General features: G+C 34.9%; 1 protein-coding gene and 1 long non-coding RNA gene across 2 annotated transcripts in view; one reads left to right on the forward strand and one right to left on the reverse strand.

Moving 5' to 3' along the window:
* RNF144B (ring finger protein 144B) overlaps positions 1–26,185 on the forward strand; it is a 252,393-nt gene that overhangs the window by 31,903 nt on the left and 194,305 nt on the right. Inside the window, exon 2 of the mRNA XM_074272496.1 lies at positions 15,649–15,740. The gene's annotated coding sequence lies outside the window, so the exon portion shown is untranslated. The remainder of the gene's footprint in view (positions 1–15,648; positions 15,741–26,185) is intronic.
* LOC141553405 (uncharacterized) overlaps positions 25,681–26,185 on the reverse strand; it is a 41,333-nt gene continuing 40,828 nt past the window's right edge. The window contains exon 3 of the long non-coding RNA XR_012485451.1: positions 25,681–25,857. This is a non-coding gene — a long non-coding RNA (uncharacterized LOC141553405). The remainder of the gene's footprint in view (positions 25,858–26,185) is intronic.

Raw genomic sequence — 26,185 nt, forward strand, 5'->3', positions numbered from 1 at the left:
GGACCTGAGTTCAAATGTGGTCTCAGACCTTTAAACACTTCCTAGCTGTGTGTGATCCTGGGAAAGTTACTTAACCCCAATTGCCTCAGCAACAACAACAGAAAAAGATCCAAAAAAGATGGGAGGGAAGAACAACAGGAGATAGTAGAGTAAATTTAATTTATTCATAAAAAATGTCACAATAGCATCATTTACATTTCTTGTAATTACCTCAGCTGATCCCTAACCCAAGAGCATTTTAATTAGTTAATTACAGATATGTGTTTTTGCTCATTTTAAACAAGGTTTACAATCTGGTTCACAGCTGGGAAAACCTAGACACTCTCTTCCGCCCATGTGCAATAATTACCCTTTTAGTTTATTCTTAAGAATCCTGCTTTTAGTTTTAGTAGCACATAAAAGCAATAACACAGTCACCAAGATTCACTGCCTGTGCTTGTGTTCTACCATTAATCAATCCTGAAAGCTATTTATTGTGCATTACCACAAGGCACTGACGATTATGCCCATAAATCATTAAACTGTATTATCAGCTAGGGGACTAATGGATAACTTTTCTTTGGCTATGAGAATCTGAAAAGCATTTTAGAATGCTTTCTGCTCTATTACCTTCTCAGAATTTTCAATTTAACTTATAACATTTTGTTGGTAAAACAGTGTTAATTCTTTAAATATGTCCCTAAAAGTTGACAATGGAACTATAATGATAATGATAATAATAACAAGGACAATATCAGCACTTTAAATTAATATAATGCTTTACAATTTGTATAGAGCATTCATAATTAGAGCATTGTTGTGAGGTATTGAAGAAAGATATTTTACAGAATTGGCTCAGAAAAGCTCAGACCACATCTATATTCCAAAATTAGTAGGGAATGAATTAATATTCCATAACATGCTAATTTTTGGCAGAAATTGTGCTGTATTATACTCAAAGAGGAAAATGTATGGGTTTAAAAGAAGATGAGAGTGCCTTCTTTGCAAGAGGGCTGTAAAGAGAAAGTAGGTTTTTAAAAACTTTAACAGTATTTTATTTTTCCAAAAATAAGCAAAGATAGTTTTCAACCATTCATCTTTGCAAAATCTTGTGTTCCAAATTTTTCACTTTCTTTCCCTTTTTTTCCTTCCCCAAGAGAGCAAGCAATCTGATATAGGTTAAACATGGGCAGTTCTTCTAATCCTATTTCTATGTTTGTCATGCTGCACCCCCCAAAAAAAAAATCAGATCAAAAGGGGAAAAAAAATGAGAAAGAAAAAAAGCAAACAAATAAACAACAACTACAAAGTAAAAATACTATGCTTTGATCCATATTCAGTCTCCATAATTTTTCTCTCTGGATTTAGATAGCATGTCCCATTACAAGTCTATTGGAATTGCCTTGAATTGTCTTATTATTGAAAAGAGGCAAATCCATCACAATTATCATAATCTTCTTGTATCATGTACAATGTTCTTTTGGTTCTTCCCACTTCACTTAGCATCAGTTCACGTAAGTCTTTCTAGGCTTTTTTTGTTTTGTTTTGTTTACTTTATTTTATTATTTTATTTTGGTGAGACTTAGGGCTAAGTGACTTGACTAAGATCATACAGCTAGTTAAGTGTTAAATATCTGAGGCCAGATTTGAACTCGGGTCCTCCTGGCTTTAGGTCTGTCACTCTGTCCATTGTATTATCTAGCTGTACCCTAGGCATTTCTGAAATCAGCCTGCTCTTCACTTCTTACAGGGCAATAATATTCCATTACATTTATATACCATATTTTATTTAGCCATTCCCCAGTTGAGGGACATTCACTCAATTTCTTGTTCCTTGCCACTACAAAAAGGGCTGCTACAAACGTTTTTTGCACATGTGGGTTCTTTTTCCATTTTTATGATTTTGGGGGGGATATAGATCCAGTAAAGACACTGCTGGATCAAAGTGTATGCAAAGTTTGACTGCCCTTTGGGCATAATTCCAAATTGGTCTCCAGCATGGTTGGATCATTTCTCAACTCCACCAGCAATGCATTAGTGTCCCAGTTTTCCCACATCCCATCCAATATTCATCATTATCTTTTCCTTTCATTTTAACCAATCTGAAAGTTATGAAGTTGTACTGAGAGTTGTCTTAATTTGCATTTCTGTAATCAATAGTGATTTAGAGCACTTTTTTTCATATAACTAGAAATGGCTTTAATTTCTTCATCTGAAAATTGTCTGTTCATATTCTTTGACCATTTATCAATTGAGGAATGGCTTGTATTCTTATAAATTGAAGTAAATTCTCTATATATTTTAGAAATGAGGCCTTTATCAGAAACACTGGTTGTAAAATTCTTGCTCCTTGCCCCAGTCCTCTGCTTCTCTTATAATTTTGGCTGTATTAGTTTTGTTTGTACAAAACTTTTTTAATTTAATGGATTCAAAATTGTCCATTTTGCATTTCATAATGTTCTCTAGTTTTTCTTTGGCCACAGACTCCTCCCTTTTCCACAGATTTGAGAGAGAAAGAGACAATCCTTTGTTCTCCTAATTTGTGTTCGTTATGTCTGAATCATGAATCCATTTAGACCTTATTTTAGTATAGGGTGTTAGATGTTGGTCACTGTTTAGTTTATGCCAAACTATTTTCCTGTTTTCCCAGCAATTTTCGTCAAATAGTGAGTTCTTATCCGAGAAACTGGAATCTTTGGGTTTGTCAAATAATAGATTAATGTAATCATTGACTATTGTGAAGTGTGAACTTAACCTGTTTCACTGATCTATTCTTAAATCTATTTCTTAGCCAATAGCAAATGGTTTTGATGACCACTGCTTTATGATATAGTTGTAGCTCTGGTTCAGCTAGGCCACTTTTCTTGTAAAGAGAGTTTTTAACTGTCTATTTTCCCTCTTGGAATCCATTGTTGTACCCTTGAGGAATGAAACTGAGGATATTAATATAATAAAGAAATTAATACCACCACTTGTTTCTGGATGAAGTTTGGGCAAATTAAACAGATATTTGGAAAATTTAATATGTACAAAGCACTGTGCTAGATGTGTGATGGAAAAGGAGGGGATGAAAAGATTCTTAAAACATTACAAACCCCTGTGTATTGTTCTTTTCCATCAGTGTTGTTTGAATGTGATTGTCATTTATCCTTTGTTCTTGAAGAGGACCATGCCATCAAGGAGATGATGTCATAACATGCAAATGAGTTGGATTTAAGTGAAGGACGGCTGTGCAAATTCATCAGGCTCACTTTCTGCTCCAGAGTCATCTGGCTCCAGTAGCAAGTTATAGATCAGGATGACTGAAAAAGGCTTATGATGCAGTGGGAACTGAAAAGCAGATGGGTCCCAAAGATCCTTCAGTAAATAAATTTCTACTGTGTTATTTGCTGCTACTTTGAAGACTCATCTCCAACTGACACTGTTCCTGACCTTGGGTTCTCATTCTTTTCATCTGCTTGCAATGAGGGTATTCCCCAGGTTTGGTTCAGAACTCTGGTTTTGTTCTGAATCCCATTCTCTCTTCTCTTCAGTGATCTCATCAACTTTTCTGGCTCATCTTTATGCAGAAGACTCTTGTAGACTTAATACCATCCCAAACCTCACCCAAAGCTTCAGTCCCATAATTCTTTAAAAAAATATTATAACATTACTATTAAACATCAGTAAATTAGACTTTCTCTTTCAATTATTAATTTTTAAATACAGGAATTTTCCTCTACTCTGTCTTGAATATACCAGTTTTTATTTATACTTGTTTTCTCTGACATTAGAATATTAGCTTTTTGAGGGTAATATATGTGGTTTTAAATGTTCCTTGTATTTCCAGTTGTTGTTGATATATCTGACTCTTTGTTATCTCCATTTGGGGTTTTCTTGGTAAAGATAATGGAGTGGTTTGCCATTTTCTTCTCCAACTCTTTTTACAGATGAGGAAACTGAAGCAAACAGGATTAGATGACTTGTCCAGAGTCACACAACTAGTCAAGTGTCTGAAGCCAGATTTCAACTCAGGTCTTCCTGGCTTCATCTGGGTGCTCTATTCACTGCACCACTTGGCTGCCCCTGTAACCCTAATGTTTATCACAGTTTCTGGCACACAGTAAGTGCTTAATAAATGTTTGTTGACTAAATAATTAAATGTTAATCACCATCTTTCTCCCTTTCCCCACATTACCCCAGCTGTAATACTTCTCTCCCTAAGTGACTTGTTTTAATTTTATCTATACCTGTGTATCTGTGTAACACTCCTCCTTGAGCTGAGGGAGCCAGTGTTAAAAATGTCAAGTAACTATTTTAAGTAATAGCTATGCATATTAGGATGAATAGTTTTGGCTTATTCTTATTTTCCTAGTCAAATCTTACATATTTGGAAAAAATACAGCAAAGTGAAAGTAGACAAGCAATGGTGTTTGATTTAAATGGGAGGGAGAGAAAGACAGACACAAAAGAGGAGAGGCACAGAAACAGACAATAATAGTCACAGGCAGCATTTAGGTGAAATAATGCTCAATGGTGTCTCTCTGAGAAGGTTTTTTTTCTCCCTCTCAATTCCTTTTGTCCTTTCAGATGGTGATTTAATTCCTGAGTTCTGTGCTACTTGTAGCCTGTTCTTTTTCTATTATGATGCTGTATTTCCCCTATGCCTTATTTCTTTAGATAAAAGAGTTTGTTCTCTATTGTTTTTGCAGATATGTTGTCTCTAACTAAAATGAGGGATGTCTCTGAAAGGATTTTATTCTTCACAGAGTACATACACTAGAATTTTCTATTTCTTATTTGGTGGTTTAGAAGCCTTCTATAAAATAGTACAACCATTTTAAAGCATTTATTATGCAATTTGTGGAAGTATGCAAATAAAGTGACTAAAATGTCTATGCTTTTTGAATCAGAGATACCATTACTATCCTTATGCCCCAAGAAAACCATTAATAAGAAGAAAGACCCTATTGACAGTAAAATGTTTATAGGAAAACTTTTTGTGAATTAGAAGAATTGGAAACAAAATAGATGCCCATCAATCATGGAAAGACTAGAAAAACTGTGGCACAAGAATGTAATGTACTCTTACTTTACAATAAGAAATGGTGTATGTGATTAATACAGAGAAGAATAGAAAGATCTACCTGAACTGATATATAGTGGAGAATAAGCAAAGCCAAGAAAGCAAAGCATCACACATGGAAAAAATGTATATAAATTAATATTTATATGTAATAATAATAATTAATTAAAGTATGATAATTAAGTCTACCCTCAAGTGGGAGGACACCCCTAACTTACTCTTCCAGAAATGGAAGATCCACAAGTATTACATGTTGCAAAATTCATATTTTTTCAATACATTAATTGATTGTGTTGATTTTCCTTTTTTGTTTTTCTCTTCTTTCTTTCTTCCTTCCTTCTCTTTCTCCCTTCCCTTTCCTTCCTTCCTTCCTTCCTTCCTTCCTTCCTTCCTTCCTTCCTTCCTTCCTTCCTTCCTTCCTTCCTTCCTTCCTTCCTTCCTTCCTTCCTTCCTTCCTTCCTTCCTTCCTTCCTTCCTTCCTTCCTTCCTTCCTTCCTTCCTTCCTTCCTTCCTTCCTTCCTTCCTTCCTTCCTTTTTTTTTCATTTCATTCCTTTATGAATTCTGAAATCCCAATATAGATCATGATCTATAGGCTTTCCATATTTCCCTCTGCTTTACAATACCAAAGTTTGCTTTTCAAACACTTTAATTTTTGCTGCCTGAATCATTTAATTATTTCCCAGGCTATCCCCACTGTAGCCACGCTCTTCTTTCTCTGTCTTAACCCTTGGTGAATTCATCTTTTCACTGTCCTCTTCCCTTTGTCCTTTTATCATATGGCAAGCCTCAGCCTTGAATTACTCCCACCATCTGCTACTTTACTCCTACACAAAAGTGAAGAAAATCACAAATTCATTCCAACTGGGTGTACTACAAATTTATGTTACATAAATTTCCTTTATGCTTCAAGACAGTCCTTTTATAACTCCCTAATTAACTTACCAGGACAGCTATGTGGACAAGTGGAAAGGGCATTAGGCTTGGAATCAGGAAGACTCATCTTCAAGAATACAAATCTAGTTGTTTTTTTTTGTTTGTTTGTTTTGTTTTTTCATATCTCCTGCATACTAGTGTAGCCAAGTAATACACTTACTAAATGTATGACTCTGGGCAAGTCACTTAGTCTTGTTTGCCTGAGTTTTCCTCATCTGTAAAATGAGTTGGAGAAGAAAATGGAAAACTACTACAGTATCTTTGCCAGAAACTCCCAAATGGGATAATGAAGAATGGGACATGATTGAAATGACTGAACAACAGTTAACTTGCTATCTCACTCTTCACAGTAATTGAACTTTTTAATCTCATACCTTTTATGGTTTCTCCTCTCCCTATTTTTTCAGTTGAGTACTTTGCCTCACATTTTTTTCTAAAAAAAAAAAAAAACAACAATCTGTCTTTGAGCTTTTTCTTCTTCCTTCTTCTTTGTCTTATATGACTCAGATGTCTCCTGCTCTTCCTATCAAGGAAAACTCCTCTACACTCATGAGATTACTATAGGTTAACATTATCTAGGTTGTATTGTATTTTCATTTATTTTAAATAATATTTTCCAATTAAATTTTAATCTGGTTCTGGTCATATTGTAGAGTTTTTATGGTCAGCTTGCTGCAGCTGGCCATGAATTTCGAACCTCTGCTATAGGCATCTTAAACTTGACATGTCTATACATATTAGTTAGGGCAGAAGTGATAACTCATTAAACTGAGAAGCAGTGGCCAGAAATGCAAGAAGAGAACCAAGAGAGAATATCTCAGAAGCTTAGAGATGAGGGTATTCAGAAGAATGGAATGATCAATGTTAAAACCTACAGAAATATTAGGTAGAATATGGACTCAGAAAAGTTCATTAGTCTGTTGATAAGTTGAGGGGAATTTATTAAGTGCTCACTCTGTGCCAGGTACTGTACTAATTAAGCACTAAGAAAGAAAGGCAAGAAGCAATTTTTCATCATCAGTGGTGGATTTGGAAGCCAAATTACAAGAGATGTGAGTGGGGTATGAAGAAATGGACATAATAAGTTTGAATGATTTTTTCTCAGTATTTTATTGTGAAAGGAAGCAAACATGTTTTATGATAACTTGAAGGTCAATTTATATAGCAGAGTCAAGTGAACATTTTTCAAGAGTGAGGGAGATATGGGTATGTTTTTAGGCAGCAAGAAGGAGCCAATCAATAAAGAGAATCATTTAACCTCTGTTGCCTCAGTTTCCTAATTTGTAAAATGGGGCTATAAGAATACTTACCTCTCAAGAGTTATTGTGAGGATCAAATAAATAATAATTGTAAGGCATTTAGCTCAGTGCCTGGAGCATAGTACCATTTAAATGTTAGTTATGATAATGATGATATTATTTCATTTGGCCCCCACAACAGTCTTATAAAGGAGGTGCTATTATCCTCATTGTACTTCCTAGTGCCTACCTACTGTATTCAGATCATTCATTGTATTAGACTCCAAAAAAGATATAAAGTTTAAATAAGATATCGTTCCTGTCCTCAGTGAGCTTATAGTCTAGTAAGATGATTGGACACAATGTTAAGCATAATATTTACACAATATGATGATAACAAAGATGCACCTCTCAGAGTTTGTGAAATTCACAATAAAGACGATATAATATTCTCCCCTTTCAAAAGAGGGATTGTGATTTGCAGGTTCTAACTCTACTGGTAGGCTGAAGAGTCTTTATTAAAATGTAAAAAATGCTTGGATGGATTTAGCATTAAGTGAACAAGCTTTTATTAAGCACTCACTGTGTCACTGCGCCAGGCACTAAGAATAAAATAAAAATGAGTTCTCTTAAGGAGCATATACTTTAATGGGAATCCATAATTTCCTCCATGTTAATATTCTATCTATCGATGTATCCTGTAACCTTTTCTTTGCTTATATTCCTTGCATAAGTTCTTTTTATAAGAGCTCAAAGTGCTGGAGACCTTCCTCTAGTTTTTTTCAAACCTCCTGGATACCAATATAGCCAACAATTCAGCTGTGAATTTTCCATCTCCCAATTTTTCTGCAAAGACCAGCTGTGGTGAGTCAGGGTACAAGTAGTTATTACTCTCTAAGACTAATCTCATGTTATTCAGATTTCTGTGACCCTACCAAGAAAGTGTGGGGGAGATCACTCTATTTACAACTCATTGAGTTTTATTTAAGCATATAGACAACTGCTTTCCAAGGGTAATTTAGGGTAGAAGATGGGAGCTGATTCAATCTTCCAGAGAGGTGGGAGGTGGGGGCTGCATGCATCTTATTCAAACCTCTGAAGTCTTATCCACAGCCTATTCTGGTATCATATATCAACATTTTCCACAGGGTGGCAGACTACACAGATTTAATTATCCATACTTCCTTATGCATTGTTAAGTCAGACTTCTTCCACTTTGGATTTTCTGGAGTTTTAACTAGTAGGGAAAACAAATACACTTTTATTATTAGCTTTTTGTTTTGTCTTTAAATCTATGCATTAGGATATAGCTGGAGAGGAGACTAAAGGGAAAGGACTCACCTTTCTGCTTCTTAGCTGGCCCTGTAAACTCATCATTCAGCACACATAAATGTCTCTCATCTTGCTTAAATAGCACTACAACTGGTCATTTATCTAGCTAATAATGGTAATAACTAATATTTACATACTTCTTTAAGGTTTGCAGAACATTACTAATATTATTTAATTTGCCCTCCCCCAATAACCTTATAAAGGAGTTACTATGTTCTGTGCACAGATCATTCATTGTATTAGACTCTAGAAAAAATATAAAGTTTACATAAGACATAGTTCCTGTCCTCAGTGAGCTTATAATCTAGTAGGGTGATCAGATGCAAACAATGTTAAGTATAATATTTACACAATAAGACCATTTGATTATTACAAAGCAAAGTGCCATATGACATTGTCAAGACTTTATAATCACAGAATAAGGGCAAATTTAGAAAGTGTAGGCCTGAGATTCCAAATCTCCCTTTTTTTATTTGGTCTTCACAAGCAGCCTAAGAATAAGAGAAATAGGAATTCAATTTCCCAGCTGGTAACACTCTGTCTTTTCCTTTCTCTACTCCTCTTCATGTTCTCTGAACAATATATACCCTGGTGTCACCCACTCACATCTAGCCCCACTGATGACTCCTCACTCCTGTCTAGTATTAAAGGCAATTCTCCTTTGACTATCAATTGGGGAATGATATATTCTTATAGATTTGGCAATGTTCTTTATATGTTTTTTTAAATGAAACCTTTATCCTAGATAAATTATAAACAGTTTCCCCTTGATTTTCTGCTTTCCTTCTGATCTTGATTTCATTTGTTTTATTTGTACAAAGCTTTCTAAATTTTAAGTAATTGAAATTATACATTTTATACATAACATTGCTTTTCTTCTATTGTTTTTATAAATCATTTACTTATCCATAAGTCTGATTAATATATTTCATATTCTTCTGATTGTAATCTCTCTCTATATAGGCCATGTGTCCATTTTGACTTTATCTTGGTAAAAGGTATAAAATTTTGGACTTTTGCTATATCTTTTAAAACAAAAATCCAAGAGAGAAACAGAGACAGACCGAGAGGAGGTATAAGAGGTTTGCCATATGTTACCAAATAGAGTTGACATTTATATGGCACTTCAAGGTTTGCAAAGTACTTTATATAGACTATGTGAGGGATTAACAGGCAGGTCACAAGGCTAATCCTTATGCACCCCACCTTTATTCCACATGCCAGGACAACCATGGCAGAGAAAGAATTCCATCCCTGATGTTAACTGTTACTCCTTATAAATGTATAATCAATTGCTCCTTTCTAGGAACCCTCACAGCTGTGAAAAGAGAAAACCTATCTTTTCCTGAAAAAAGTAAGATTTGCATCTGTTTTCTCTCACCCAAAGTATCAGAAAGCATAACTTAAAAGGTCAGGGCAAAGTGAAAAGCCCTGTGGATAAAAGTGGAATTATGACTGGCTCTATGTGGAAGAAACCGGTTAGTACTTTAAATCTAGGCTATCACCTGCAATGATGGGTGTTAGCTAATGTTTTCATCCTGTGCACAGTCAACAAAGTAACTTGAGATATGCCTTTATGCTATCCCAGTGCTGCTTTATTTTAGTCTCACATTGCTTCACTTGGGAGTAAAATGATTGGATACCTGAAATATATGCTGGACATCAGTAGAACATGGTGGAGAGGACATTGCTAGAGCAACAGAGAGAAGCTTTGGATGAAACAATCCCTTTCTTTCATATTTCAAGGAGTGGCAGTGAATAGGGAATCCTACATCACCTAACAAATGATGAGAGCCATATGTGGTGGCCCACACCAGTGGTCCCAGCTACCATGAAGGCTGAGGCTGATAGATCTCTTGAGTTTGTAAATTCTGAGCTGCAGGGGACTATGATGATCAGTTATCCACATTCAGTTTAACATTAATATGGCAAGTCTTCAAGAGCAATGGACTATCAATTTATCTAAGAAGATTCAAGCAATCCAAGTCTGAAACAAATAAGTCAAAGCTCCCAGTGCCTTACATTTGTAGCCTTGAAGAGGTGGGGAAATGAAGTCTTCAAAAATTTTTTTAAAAATTCAGATTTATATATCATTTTTTCTATTTTTAAGTTGTTTTTCTCATAACAACCTGGTGATCATTTTTCTATTTTTAAAAGTTGTTTTTCTCATAAAAACGTGGTGATATAGGTAGTGTATTTTATCCCCATTTTGCGGACGTGAGAAACATTGTAATATATTGGATAAATATCAGTTCCTGGGGTCAGGAAGGCCTAGATTTAAATCCTGCCTCTTAGACTTACTAGCTGTGTCACCTAACCTCTGTGTATCTCAGGCCTTATCTGCTATGTATACCCTAAGGTTTATCTACTAAGTAAAAAGCAATTTACCTTCTGGTTAGGGGGAAGGAGTGCCCCAGGCTAACTAAATCAGAGTCCTCAGATAATTGTGTTTACAGATAAGTTTTGAGCCTCAGCAAGGTTAAATGACTTGTCTATGATCACATATCTGACTAGATGTTAGAGCTGAGATTCAAACTCATCTCCAAACCCCACTATATTGCTATACATACATATATACAAATACACATATCTATATCTTTATCTATCTATCTTTTCCCACTATACTATGATGATTCACCATCAGTGTTTACTGAATTAAGATGTGAAGTACAAAAGAACTTCCATATTGGGTCAGTCTCATAATTTATGAAAAAAAATTTTTTTAACCTCTGATGATTCCTCTTCCCTCATTTGTTGCTGTCCACTTTCACAATCTTATGAGATTTTCTGGAGATTTGTCACTGTAGGCTGTCCTCCTCAACTCCTTCTCAGGGACTTAGTTGTCCTTTTTGATCTCATTCTCAAATAATTGGAGATATATTCCAAATATGCACTCATTTATCTTAAAACTTGTTATTGTTCAATTGATAAATGATCAAAAGTTATGGACTGTGCCCAAAGGGATATAAAATCATGCATACCCTTTGACCTAACAATATGAATCCTAAAGGAGATTTTAAAAAAGGAAAAGAACCTATATGTATAAAAATATTCACAGCAGCTCTTTTCTCAGGATAAACAATAGGAAATCGAGGGGATGCCTATCAATTGGAGAATGGCTGAATAAATTGTGGCATATGATTATGAAGGATATTGTTCTAGAAGAAATGATGATCAGGATGCTGTCAAAAAACCTGGAAAGTTCTCTATGACCTCAAGCAAAGTGAAATGTATTGTGTACATAGGATTAGCTGTGAATGCCTTTGCTATTCTCAGCAATACAATAATCCAGACTATTCTGAAGGATTTATGATGAAAAATACTATCCATAATCAGAGAAAGAACTGCTTGTATCTGAATACAAACTGAAGCACCCTTTTTTTTGCGGGGGGGGAGGGAGGGGATCTATTTTCTGCAACATGACTTTTATGGAAATGTTTTACACAACTTCACATGGACCTTCTCAATGGGAAAAGGGTATAGGGAAGGAGAAGAATCTGGAATTTAAAGTTTTTAAAAATTGTTTTATGTGTAATTAGGGAAAATAAAAATAAAAATATTTAAATATAAAATAATTTGTTATGGTTCTATCATCCACAAAATTTATCTAAATTTTTCCGAATGTATTATAGTTTCAACCTTTACCATCTTTTAGGTTATAAGAGGACAAATTTTCTTTTATTTGTGTTAAATTTACTTCTTTGAAGCATCTAGAATTTTCCTGTAGTTCTTGTATTCTGGATCGCAGAATTTAGAATTAGAAGGGCCTCATTCTATAGATGAGGAAATAAGAATCCCAGAATTGGTTTTCCTATTATCTCACAGTTAGTAGATGGTACAACTGGGATTTAAATGCAGGTCTTCTGAATCCAAATCTATTCAAGTTAACATGAATTTATTAAGTACTTACTATGTATTAGTTACCATTACCTATTAACGGAAGTATTAATACATGGGGGCCCCTGCCCTCAAGGAACTTAGATTATTATGGGGGAAAACAGCATATAAAAGAAAAAAAGGGGGAGATGAAGATACTTACATGGGGTCATGGTGGAGAAGGAAGCCTGAAGAGCCAATAAAGGAGTCCAGAAAAGAATGAGGGAGTCTACTTTCTTTAAAATGGAAGTTATAAGGGCAGCAAAATGGTGCAGTAGATAGACTACTAGTCCTGGAATCAGTAGTTTAATTCAAATCCAATTCAGACACTCACTAGTGTGTGACCTTGGGCAAGTCACAACCCCAACTGCCTTAACTAACTAAATAAATAAAATAGAAGCTCCAGATAGAACTGACCATCAATATAAGGGATACAGGGGATTTATTGATCTTCTAGGATAAGATGGCTGTTGGATCATGGTGAAAAAATATGTGGAATGAGACCAGAAAGGAATGAAGGAGTGAAAATCTTACAAGATTTCATAGATTTTTGTAATATTCTCCTTCAGAGTTGATGATTTCAGATGATAAGTTCTAATCTTTTCACTTTGTTTTCCTATCGAATTCTTTCCCCTTTTTCCTTTCCAACCTCTTCATACTTTAATTGCTTTTATGTTGACTTTATCCAGCTCTATTATTTATTTCTTAAAGTGCAGTGCTGAGAGCTATGTGAAGTGTTTTAAATAAATGGGTAAATGAGTCTTGATTTTGCATTAGAGAAAAATGCTATTTTATCTTTTGTTTCCATTGAAATTCCAAATGATGACCACCATTCTGTTAGTCTTTTTTGGCCACATCAATTATAGCAGCAAAATGTCTGCTAAGTTGATTTCTCAGATTCCTTCTTTGGATTGTCACTGATGGCTTAGAGCCCTGGATTTAGTTTCTCCTAAATAAATGCCACATTTAAGTTGATCAGTTAATTTCTCTTCACTTTCATAACCTTATGAGATCTTACTACAGCATATTCCTATTAGCTCACTATTTCTTTTCTTTTCTTTCTTTTTTTGTTGTTGAGGCAATTGGGGTCATGTGACTTGCCCAAGGTCACACAGCTAGGAAGTTTTTAAATGTATAAGATCAGATTTGAACTCAGGTTCTCCTGACTTCAGGGCTGGTGCTCTATCCATTGCACCACCTAGCTGCCCCCCAGTCCACTATTTCTTAAACAGAAAAGCTTGGTGTCATCTATAGAGCCAGAAATTTCATTATATATGACTTCCGCCTGATGACTTAAAAAATGTTGAATAAATTGGATTTTCTGGATAATAGTGCCTCCTCCTGATGCAATGGACATGTCCTTGGAATTCAGCTTCTCACAGATTATGACAGTGAAGGCAAGCTGGGACCACTCCTGAAGCTAGACAAGTTCTAGGTGCAGATCTGGGGACAAACTGAGTGTCTACTGTCTGAGGATCAGCTTAGTAGCTAAATTCATCAAAGATTCATCACAGGGGGGTCAGTCAGTTCAGACAAAGATATATATATATATATTTTAAATTTTATTTTATTTTATTTTTTTTATTTATTTATAATATTATCCCTTGTATTAATTTTTCCAAATTATCCCTCCCCTCCCTTTACTCCCTCCCCCCCGATGACAGGTAATCCCATACATTTTACATGTTTTACAGTGTAACCTAGATACAATATGTGTGTATAAATACCATTTTCTTGTTGCACATTAAGTATTAGATTCCGAAGGTATAAGTAACCTGGGCAGACAGATATTAGTGCTAACAATTTACATTCACTTCCCAGTGTTTCTTCTCTGGGTGTAGATATTTCTGTCCATCATTGATCAACTGGAAGTGAGTTGGATCTTCTTTACGTTGAAGATATCCACTTCCATCAGAATACCTCTTCATACAGCATTGAAGTGTACAGCGATCTTCTGGTTCTATTCACTTCACTCAGCATCAGTTGTTGATTTAAGTCTCTCCAAGCCTCTCTATATTCCTCCTGCTGGTCATTTCTTACAGAGCAATAATATTCCATAACCTTCATATACCATAATTTACCCAACCATTCTCCAATTGATGGGCATCCGTTCATTTTCCAGTTTCTAGCTACAACAAAAAGAGCTGCCACAAACATTTTGGCACATACAGGTCCCTTTCTGCTCTTTAGTATTTCCTTGGGATATAATCCAAATAGCAGCAATGCTGGGTCAAAGGGTATGCACAGCCCGATAAATTTTTGGGCATAGCTCCAATTTGCTTTCCAGAATGGTTGGATTCTTTCACAACTCCACCAACAATGCATCAGTGTCCCAGTTTCCCCACATCCCCTCCAACATTCATCATTATTTGTTCCTGTCATCTTAGCCAATCTGACAGGTGTGTAGTGGTATCTCAGAGTTGTCTTAATTTGCATTTCTCTGATCAGAAGTGATTTGGAACACTTTCATATGAGTGGAAATAGTTTCAATTTCATCATCTGAGAATTGTCAGACAAAGATATTTTGTAAAGCAAAACTATTATTACTATTCTTTTTCCAACATAAGGAAGCTAGGTGGCACAGTGGGCAGAATGCCAGGCCTGGAGTCAGGAGGACCTGAACTCAAACCTGTCCACAGACTTGTCCAATCTGTGTGACCCTGGGTAGGTCATTTAACCCTGTTTGCCTCAATTTCCTCATCTATAAAATGAGCTGTAGAAGGAAATGGCAAACCACTTCAGAATGTTTGCCAAGAAAACTACTCAGACATGATTAAACAACAAACACAAACCATAATAATAAAATATTTATTTAAATTTAATATTTAGTATTTAAATTAGCAATTTACATACATTTTCTCATTTGATTCTTATAACTACTCTGTGAAGCAGTTGCTATTATTATCCTCATTTTACAAATGAGGAAATTAAGGTCCAGAAAGAGTAGGGAATTTGTCCCGAGTCATATGACTAGTAAGTTTTTAAGATTGAATTTGTATTCATTGACCATTTCATTTTTGTCTGTATTTCTAGTGCACATTACTGAACTTGGCACACAGTAGGCCTTTAATAATTGTTTGTCAACTAATTAAATATCTGCCATGGACAAAGTACTGAAAATATAAAGATAATGAAAAAAGCATACATTCCATTGATGTAGGGGGTGGAAGGAAAGCAGGCTACAGTCTGTACAAATATATGAGTAATGTTTTTGACCTCAGCAGCACTTGAAGAACATCTTCTGGATTGTGGTGAGATGGTAATAGATGCCAGTAGCAGAGGCACCGATGAATTCTCATGGCCCTGAAGTATTGAGGTAAGGAGCTATTTAAAATTTGCCAAATGAAATATTTCTTTTTTTTGTTTCCAGTCTCCAAGCTAATTTCCAATGCAAGACAACACCACAGTCCCACAGCTTCTCAGTTTTTTCACTTGGAACTTTGTCAGAGATGTTTTGAAAATCTACACAATTTTTTGTTTTCTTTTATCCCTATGCTTCATCACCTTAGAGAAATCTGTTGGACAATCTGGCATTATTTAGAAGTCATGTCCCATTAACATTAATAGTTTGTTGATATAGTTCAGTGATTCAAAACAGAAGAAGAAGGCAGAAAGAAAGACTCTTGAATCCATAGAGTTCTATAATAGGAATGTGATTCTTTGAGGTGATAGTGGGAGACATTTGAAATTTCTGAGGAAGAAGTAGCCTCCAAAGGAAAAGGAGCCAGCAAGGCAGTGGTTTGCTGGAGCCAGATCATACCTGCTTATCCATTGTTAAATTTTCAGTGTGAGTATTTACCCCTTTGAAATTGGAAAATGCTATTAATTTAGAATTTGGATTATTGGGGTTTTTTTTCATTGCTTAAGAATATGATAGAGAAAATATTAATGATACAGATTAAAACTAAAGTATACTATGTAAATTCATTTACCAGCATACTCTTTCAAGGAGGCTACCAATAACAGAAATATTTGTTATTAGCCATTTATTAGCTTGGAACAAAAGATGTGTCAGAATAGTTGGAGACTTCCCAATGCAACTATGTATTGACTGAAAGCCACAGTCAATTTAGAACTGAGTCATCTTCATGTATCTTAAATAAAATGTAGAACTTCTTGGGAAATGTCTGATCTGATAATCAATACTCACTTTAGGTGGGAATGTAAGAATGAGTCGACAGAAGTCAAAGTATTACAGAGTCCAGGGCAGAGAACTGAAGAATTTCAACATGTGGTACTTTCATCATTGTTAGTGATTGATGGTTACACCAGATGAGGTATATGGGGAGTGAACAGCTGGTGTAAGAAGTACACTGGTAAAAAAGGTGGTGTAAAAGTATAGAATTTTATTTTTTAGATCAGAGATTAAGATACAGTGATAATGAACTTTTGATTGGGAATGGAGTCCATGTAATCGGGACCAGGGAGAATGCATTTGCCTAGAGACTTGTTAATTTGATCCAGAGGGTTTTAAATAAAAAGTAAAAGGGGAAGGAAATCATTACCTACAAACAAGTAGCAAACCAGATACTTAAGAATGATTATATATGACACATGAAGAATTATGGTGGAAGAATTTTTTAAGAGACAGGAGAAATTTAGCAAAAACGAATAATCCTCTTGGCCTCAGCTGCCTTTACCAGTTCAGAGAATATGGAAAATAAACAAAATGAGCTAGAAATCTCAATGCCAGAAGGAAAATATGTCTTCACAGGTATCATTGAGATATAATTGACTATGATTCATAACTAAAATACAATAACAGAACATAGACATTCAGTTCAGAAAGATTAAATAAAACTGATAATATTTGGTATTGTTTAAAAAACTTCATTTTTCTTTGTTTCCTTAATAATTGCTTTGAGGAAATTTATGAATCTAAGGCAAAAAAAAATGATGAAGAGTGTAATACAAAAGGAGTAAAAGACAAGAGAAAGAGAGCATAATGAGATTATACTATGGATGACCTAGTCAGAAAGATGAATTGGATGTTTAGTTCTTATTGCAAATGTCAAGCTGGCATGGAAACTGGTTATAGTTATGATGGGAAACTTGAGTAACCTAGATATATCTTTCTGTAGTCTCTCTCTGCCAAAAACAGAGAAGTGTACAGTATCTTGAATTGCTTGCTGATAATATCCCACTTTAAAGGACAGAGGATACACTGAAGAAAACTATGATTTTGGTTCTGATTCTGATCAATAAAGAGAAACTAATTGGTGAAATGGAAATCATAGGAACATTAGACATGCAATTAGCATGGGATCTTGATAGAGTTTTGTGAGAATTCCCTAGAGATCTACATCAGTTCATCATAGTGTCATGTGGATGTTGTTCCTGCCTTGGTCTACCCCCCAGTTCTCTTTTGTAGGTTGAATTCCTGTAGGAGATGATTTCCAGATTTAAGATACTCTGTTTCTGCAATCCTCAAACTATAGTCTTAAACTCCCAGTGACATGTTTACCTTTAATAGTAAACCAATTTGCTCAAAACAAAGGCATTTAGTCCACTGGCATAATAAAAAAAAAATAGCCATAGAAACATTACTTTTATAAACCTGGAATACATTATCTTACAAATATTTACACAAAAAGTGGTCATACATACAAGAAAGGTTAAAAAAGTGTCAAAACCTCAGTTTCTATTACCTGTCTCACATATTTTTTGATACCATCAAATAGACTAGGAAGAAATAAATTATTCAGGGGATATCCTAGTTAATTTCTGCCTCGACACAGGCAACCTAAGGTTCTTGATGGTTTTGTCTGCCAAGTTCCAATTCAGACATATCCTAATAGGCTATAAAGAATTCAAGTACAGGCTTGATCATGAACTTTGTTGTCTGAGTGATTTCAGATCAGCTAAGTGCTGAAATCTTGTTGGCTGGCCTATGTGTTGTGGATGATGGAGAGAGAGAGAGAGAGAGAGAGAGAGAGAGAGAGAGAGAGAGAGAGAGAGAGAGAGAGAGAGAGAGAGAAGGAAGAAGAGAGAAAAGAAGAAGGAGGAAGAGGAGGAGGAGGAGGAAGAAAAGGGAGATGAAAAGGAGAGGAAGAGAGAGAGGGAGAGAAGTACAGGACACAGAGATTGTTAACCATAAGGAGAATAAATTAAAGTCTTGGAAAGTAAGTCCAGATGATCTTGAAATTGCTGAACTATAATCGCAGAAGCTGTAGAGCTGCATATATCAAATAAATCAAATTGACTAGAATGGAAAATGCATGAAAGGCAGTAATATGAAATAGAACTGGGAAGATAAATAGGAATTTGATGGTGGAGGACATTTAAAGCTAAGAGGTATTTGTATTTTATCCTGGAGGCCATAGGGAATCACTGAAGCTTTTTGAGTTGGAGAATGATATCATTAAGCCTGTTTTACAAATATTATGTGGTCAAATTGGAGTCAAGGAGAGAGGAGAAAACAAGCAGAGAGACCAATTAAGAGGTTATCAGATATTCTAGGCAAGACATGGTGAGAGCTTAAACTGAAATAGAGGCTATACAAGGTGAAACAAGGGGACAGATAGAAAAATATTGTAGACAATATAGAGGTAGAATCTATAAGACTTGGCAGCTCATTGGATTTTGGAGGTAAAGAGTGTTAAGAGTCCAAATCACTTCAGTGTTGTAAACTTAGGGGACTGGAAGAATAATAATGCCCTCAAAGAGAATGGAAATTGGAAGAAGAATTTGGGAAATAATTATGTAATCAGTTTTGGACATGATGAATTTGAGATATCTGTAGGACTTTGGGGTAGAGATGTCCATAAGGAAGTTGTGTTATATAATTTGAATTCAGAAGAAATATGAGATATGGATGTGTAGATTTGTGAGTCTGGAAACATAAAAAGGTAGACATGAATGAAAAATGATAAAGGACTAAACAAGGATAAATTATCTACATTCAAATATGAGGACATGATCAATATGCCTTTTCAGACCCTATCATTATCAAAGTAGTAGAGGGAGTTCAATTACACAAGGTCTGGCAGCCATTCTATTATAGTTTGATGATCTTAAGAAAAGAATGGAAAGAGAGGGGAAGAAGAATGCTTTGGAGATGGGGTAGAAAGGGAAAAGGAAATTCAGGGGAAATTATCTCACATAATCAGGGTGTACAAGTACAAGCAAGAAGTAGGGTTAAGAGGTAGTTGCAAATACTTGAACCTCATTCTCCTCTGGATTGATTAAATAAAGGAATAACATATACACACACACTAAGAGTTAAGATACAGAAGTATGTTTTACTCAATATGTAAATAGGAGAGAAAAGGGAGAAAAGAAGAAAGGAATTTAAAGTGAGGGTACATTAAAGAAAATTTCAGTCTTACGCAAAACAAATTCTAAGAATGTACAAAAATATTTATAGCTTTTTCTGAGGGGCAAAACAATGGTATTTGAGAAAACTGGAAAATGAACAAGTTGTAGTATATAAATGTGATAAAATAGTATTGTGCTGAATATAGCAGTGTAATGACTAATCATGATTCCAGAGACCTATTGATGAAACATGCTATACACCTCCTGTTAGAGAGGCAAAGAATTTAGAATGCACAATGAGGTGTATACTAGTCTCCAGTCAATCAGTGCTATGGAATAGAAAGGGCCTCATTTGAGACTGGATAAAATTTATCACACATTATCAGGTTGCCTTCAGAGTGTTCAGGAAGACATGAATACTACCAGACAAAGTAGATGGAATATGTATCTGGAACTGCAAGATGTTACTGGGGAGAGGATGAGGATATGAGAGTTTCAGGATGAATGAATGAGTCAAGCTTTGGAATGGAAGGAATTAAGACCAGAGCTAGGAGTGTAGGGATAGGCAAAGGGAAGTAGATCACGGTCAGGACAAAGAAGTTTGGGAAGATCTGGGCAAAGGAACTGACTGAAGGACTTCTAAATTTGTTAAAACACTATTAAAAGATAAAATTATATAAATTAAATACTAAACTTAATGTGCTGGCTATGTGCATTGAAACCAGTCTAAGAATATGGTAGACCACTATAGGAAGTGAGCAATCAAAGAATTCTAAGCAAGCCAAGAAACTTAACTTAGTACTCTTGACCCTTTCATTTTTCAAGTGACCTCCATTCATAGGAAATGGGAAGAATCTTCTCTCTGTCAAGGCTTCTTGGGAAAATAGATCTGAAACTTTAATTTCCTACAAAAGCATCAGAAAGGAACCAGTGCAATTGAATGCTTTGTGGCCCATTGGCAGAGCAGTTAATCCCACAGGGGTTTCATGACACCCCAATGTTTTGTGCATCATCCAATTTTTTTTTACAAAATTCTGACAGTATAACTCATATTTTTCTTTTTTAAATTAAATATATTCTTTAAATAAATAAATATTAACTTTAAAAATTTATATCATAATGTACAATATATATTTTACAGTCTCATCTCAATTTATCCTTTTTTCTTTTAATATATGTAAATATATACGTACATGTGTATATGTACATATGTATGTATATATTTACATATATTAAAAGAAAACTTTTAAACACACTTATGCAACCTGCATTTTTAGGGAAAGGAATAGAAGAAGGAATGGAATGACAAAATAATTAATACAGAGTTTCAAAACTTTATAGAAGATCTGAGATTGATGGGGTCAGGCAGTCTTTCTACTCATTCATTCATTTATTCAACCAGAATTATGTGACTGCTGTATACCAGGCATTATACTAGATATTTAGGATACAGAGTCAAATGGATACAAAGTCAAACATGAAATTGTCAGTCCCCCAAAGGTCTTTCTAGATTCTAAAAGAAGATATGACATGTACTTAGAAAATTAAATTGAGAATAATTTTGAGGGCTGGGAAAAGGGCACTAACAACTGGAGAAGATCAGAATAGGTTCTCTGTAGGAGGCTGCATTTCAACTGAATTTTGAAGGAAGAGTGGAGTGAAAATGGAGTACATTTAAAGGTTGAGAAATGGCCTGTGCAAAAGTATGGAGAGGAGAATGAAAAAACAAAAACAAAAAAAAAAAACAACAAGACTCATCTAGCTGAAATTGTGGAGTATTGGAGTGAGGGTAATGTGCAATAAAGCTGAAACCATATAGTAAAAGGCAAATAGAGAAATTTGTTTTTGATCTTAGAAGTAAGAAACTACAATGAACCCACTGTAGTTTTTTGAGGTTGGGAGAATCATGTACTTTAGGAACTTCAATTTGGTAGATGTTTGGGTGGATTGAAGAAGGAAATAAACAGAGACTAGGGGAACATTTAGGAGACTAATGCAATTTCTAGGATAATTTTTCATAACATGATATTAAAATGAGGTTGTTTTGAAAAATTATACTTGTGGGCAGTATTTTTTTTATCCTTGTCTCTTCCAAAATGATTAAAATATCTCTTTTTTGGTTAAATTCTCAAATATACACATACACATATTCTTGAATAGTAAACATTAAATTACTCTCAAAAAATGCAGAGAAGATTGTGAAAAACAGCAAAAATAGTACTTGTGAGTAATAACCTTCAGGGAAATAAACTTAAGGATATAAAGATAAAAATGTCTAGAATCAGTGATTTATGACAATATAATGTCTATCAATTGTTACTTATCCAGAGGGTGATTATGTTGTCTTGACATTTCGATGTTTTTCAGCATCTCCTTCAGAATATAGGGCTGAGGAAGAGAGAGGAAGTGACACATAAGCCAATCAATCTTTTCCCTAACTAATCATGCCAAATGGCTGAGTTATGGAATAATGAAAAAAACATAGTAATGGAAAAAATGAGCACAGAATTTGGAGTCAGAAGTCCTAGGTTTGAATCCCTTGGCCCTGTTACTTATTAATATCATGATCTTGAGCAAGTCATAAAATTACAACCTCCAAGACTCCTTCCAGCGCAAAATTTTATAATTCTGGGTATAATTCAGGGTTAAAAAAAAAAAAGAAAGAAAACTAGTTGGAATTAGAAAATGGAGGACATTTGGTTTTTATTTTATTTTTTTCAAAGAGGCAGAAGAAATTTAAATTACCTGGATAATGCCTGAATCCCAATTTCACTCAGGCTTTGTTTATATGACAGGTAAAGATATGGTCAACTAAATGGGGCAGTGACCTGGACTCAAAAAGACTAGAGGTTCAAATCTAGCCTCCAACACTTAACAACCTTGTGACCAAAGACAACTTGGTTTCCTTGTTGTTCGTAAGATCAAATGAAATGATATTTGTATGGTGCTTAATATAGTGCCTGACACATAATAGGTACTATATTATTATTATTACCTACCTAAACAACTATGCTACAGTGCAATATACTTGTTTTCCTTCAGCCATTATAATTGTAGTTGACTTAAATATATATATATATATATATGTAATATATACATACATATGAATATATGTGTTTATTATGATATATGTATGTGCATTTATTTTATATTGACACATATCTATTAATATACATATATGTGTATATTTGTGAATATATATATTTGGATACACACACACACACACACACACACACACACACATATATATATATATATATATATATATATATATATATATACACACTCATTATATGTATACATATACATACACACAGGGCAGTTAGGTGACTCAGTAGATAGCGTACTGGACTTGGAGTCAGGAGCACTTAATTGTTTGAATGACAAATAGCATAGATAGAGCTGAACTCCTGTAGTCTTTCTGTGTGCTAGCAAACCACAGTTCTCTGGTCAGCTTGGCAGGTATGAATGGTATGCATGGTCAAATATTTCCATTGACCCTTCTTCGGGCTACCAAGTTGAATATAATAGACTCAGTTACTGGAGAATGTGGATGTCATTATGGTAGTGGGTTTAATGGGATAAGTGAGGACTCTAAAAGGGTGGTCCTTAAGAATGTCTAGATTTTTTTAAAGATGAAGAAGTGTCATCTGTTCCTGTCATGGTTTACATTAGGAAGAACACTGGTTGTTTGAAATAAATTCTCCCAAGTTTCTAAAATAGCAAGCATGAAACTATTATCTGTTCAAAGGCAGTTAAGTTCTATGATTTAGGTTTTCCTGGGCAAATATGCACAAAAATTGTAATTTTTGTACATATTAAAATGAGGTTTACTATATTCATTTGTATAGGCTAAAGAAATAATTGAGTTACACCAAACCTTCCACAACAGGAAATATTATTTTAAAAAGTACTACTAATAGTGATCACTTTTGGTTTGTTGCCATCATAGGCAATCATATGTAGTTTTGTTGTGTCCTCCTCTTCATGATCCCTTTTGGGATTTTCTTGGCAAAGATACTGGAGTGGTTTGCCATTTCTTTCTTCAGCTCATTTTACAGATAAGAAAATTGAGGCAAACCAGGTTAAGTAACTTGCTCAAGATCAGCTACCAGGTGTCAGAAGCCAAATTTGAATTCAGGAAGATGAGTCTTCCTTACTCTATCATCCAGTTGGGCCACCTAGCTGCCTCTATCACGTGCACATAAATATATAAAATGTTCTTTATAATGATGTTTCCTCCATTCATTATTTGTCTTGATTCATTATGTTCCCAAATATAAAGTATGATCTTGTTATTTTATTTGTCTTTTCCATCATTTTCTCAATCATTTGATTTCAAAAACTCAGTTACTTTTAACTGTCATCCCTCTTTATCCATTATCTGTTACCGAACTCTATTGATTCTTTGCTGTCATAGGCAGCTAGGTAGGACAGTAGATAGAGTGCTAGATCTGGAGTTGGGTAGAACTAATTTTTTTTAAGAATTTTTTCCCCACATTATGTATGTATGAGTAATTTTTTATAATATTATGCCTTGTATTCATTTTTCCAAATTATACCCCCCCTCTACTCCCTCCCCTTGATGACAGGCAATCCCATACATTTTACATATGTACAATATAACCTAGATACAATATATGTGTGTAAATCCACTTTTCTTGTTGCACATTAAGTATTAGATTCCGAAGGTATAAGTAACCTGGGTAGATAGACAGTAGTGCTAACAATTTACATTCACTTTCCAGTGTTCCTTCTCTGGGTGTAGTTATTTCTGTCCATCATTGATCAACTGGAAGTGAGTTGGATCTTCTTTATGTTGAAGATATCCACTTCCACCAGAATACATCCTCATACATCATTGAAGTGTACAGAGATCTTCTGCTTCTATTCATTTCACTCAGCATCAGTTGATGCAAGTCTCTCCAAGCCTCTCTGTATTCCTCCTGCTGGTCATTTCTTACAGAGCAATAATATTCCATAACCTTCATATACCATAATTTACCCAACCATTCTCCAATTGATGGACATCCATTCATCTTCCAGGTCCTAGCCACTACAAAAAGAGCTGCCACAAACATTTTGGCACATACAGGTCCCTTTCCGCTCTTTAGTATTTCTTTGGGATATAAGCCCAATAACAGCAATGCTGGGTCAAAGGGTATGCACAGTTTGATAACTTTTTGGGCATAGTTCCAAATTGTTCTCCAGAATGGCTGGATTCTTTCACAACTCCACCAACATTGTATTAGTGTCCCAGTTTTCCCACATCCCCTCCAACATTCATCATTATTTGAAGAACTAAGTTTTAATCTGGTCTTCAGACATCTAACTGAGACTCTAAGCAAGTCCACTTATCTTCTGTCTACCTTAGTTTCCTCAGATGCAAAATGAAGATCATAATAGCACCTACTTTCCAAGATTGTAATGAGGATCAAATGAGATTATTGTAACACACTTAGTCCAGTGCATGGCACAAATAAGTGCTTTATAAGTATTTAGGTGTTTGTTTTCCTTTCCCCTACTCATATATCTATTTCTTCCTTTTTATTATCACTGTTTCTAATGTACTCTAGTTTATATCCTCAACAACCTTATACCTAGACTATTTTAAGAACTTCCCCACTGGTCTCCCTCTAACTTCTTTTGCACAATGTGATTTAATTTATCTTTCTAAAATATAGTTTTAGTCTTGTCACTCCATTTCTCAAATACTTTTAATCACAAATCTATCTCCTTAGTTTGCTATTTGCTATTCATATAATACTGTGGTAGCTCTAACTGGTTTTTCCAGTGTATCCAAGCATAAACCCCTTGTTTCAGACAGAAAGCATAATATGAATTTTGTGTTCCCACTTCTTTGTTCAGTACATTCTCCCTTCCAAGACTTCTCTTCCCCTTGTTTCTATATTTCCTAATCTTCCCCATCCCTTAAAGCATATCTTAAATATTTGCTTTTTGAAATATCCCTGGCCTTTTTAGCCCATAGTGATCACATCTTCTCAGAATTCCTACTACATTTATTTGACTGTATATTTTGATACTAATCATAATGCACTAAGTGGTTTAGTGGATAGAGTGCTGGGTGTAGAGTCAGGAAGATTCATCTTCCTGAGTTCTAAACTGGCTTCAGATATCAACTGATTGTGTGATCCTGTTGGCTTTAGTTCCCACATCTGTAAAATGAGTTGGAGAAGAAAATGGTAAATCACTCAAATATTTTTGTCAGGAATACCACAAATGGGGTCCAAAAGAGTTGGACATCACTGAAAAATGACTGAACTATAAATCATTTAATTTTTCATGTACTTCATGCTTCATACTCCAAGTAAACTAAAGAGAATTAACATTTTGGACTAGGAACTTTGTCTCTGGTGTTGTCATAAGTGGGGCATTCCTCCTCGTCTTCTGATAGCATAGCTTCTGAAGTCCCATAGAGATCTTTTCAGGGATTAGGCTGCCTCTTCTTACATAACTATGCCCATGAAGTGGGCATAGTATACA

This window comes from Sminthopsis crassicaudata, chromosome 1 (genome assembly GCF_048593235.1).
Source record: "Sminthopsis crassicaudata isolate SCR6 chromosome 1, ASM4859323v1, whole genome shotgun sequence".
Taxonomy (NCBI): Eukaryota; Metazoa; Chordata; class Mammalia; order Dasyuromorphia; family Dasyuridae; genus Sminthopsis; species Sminthopsis crassicaudata.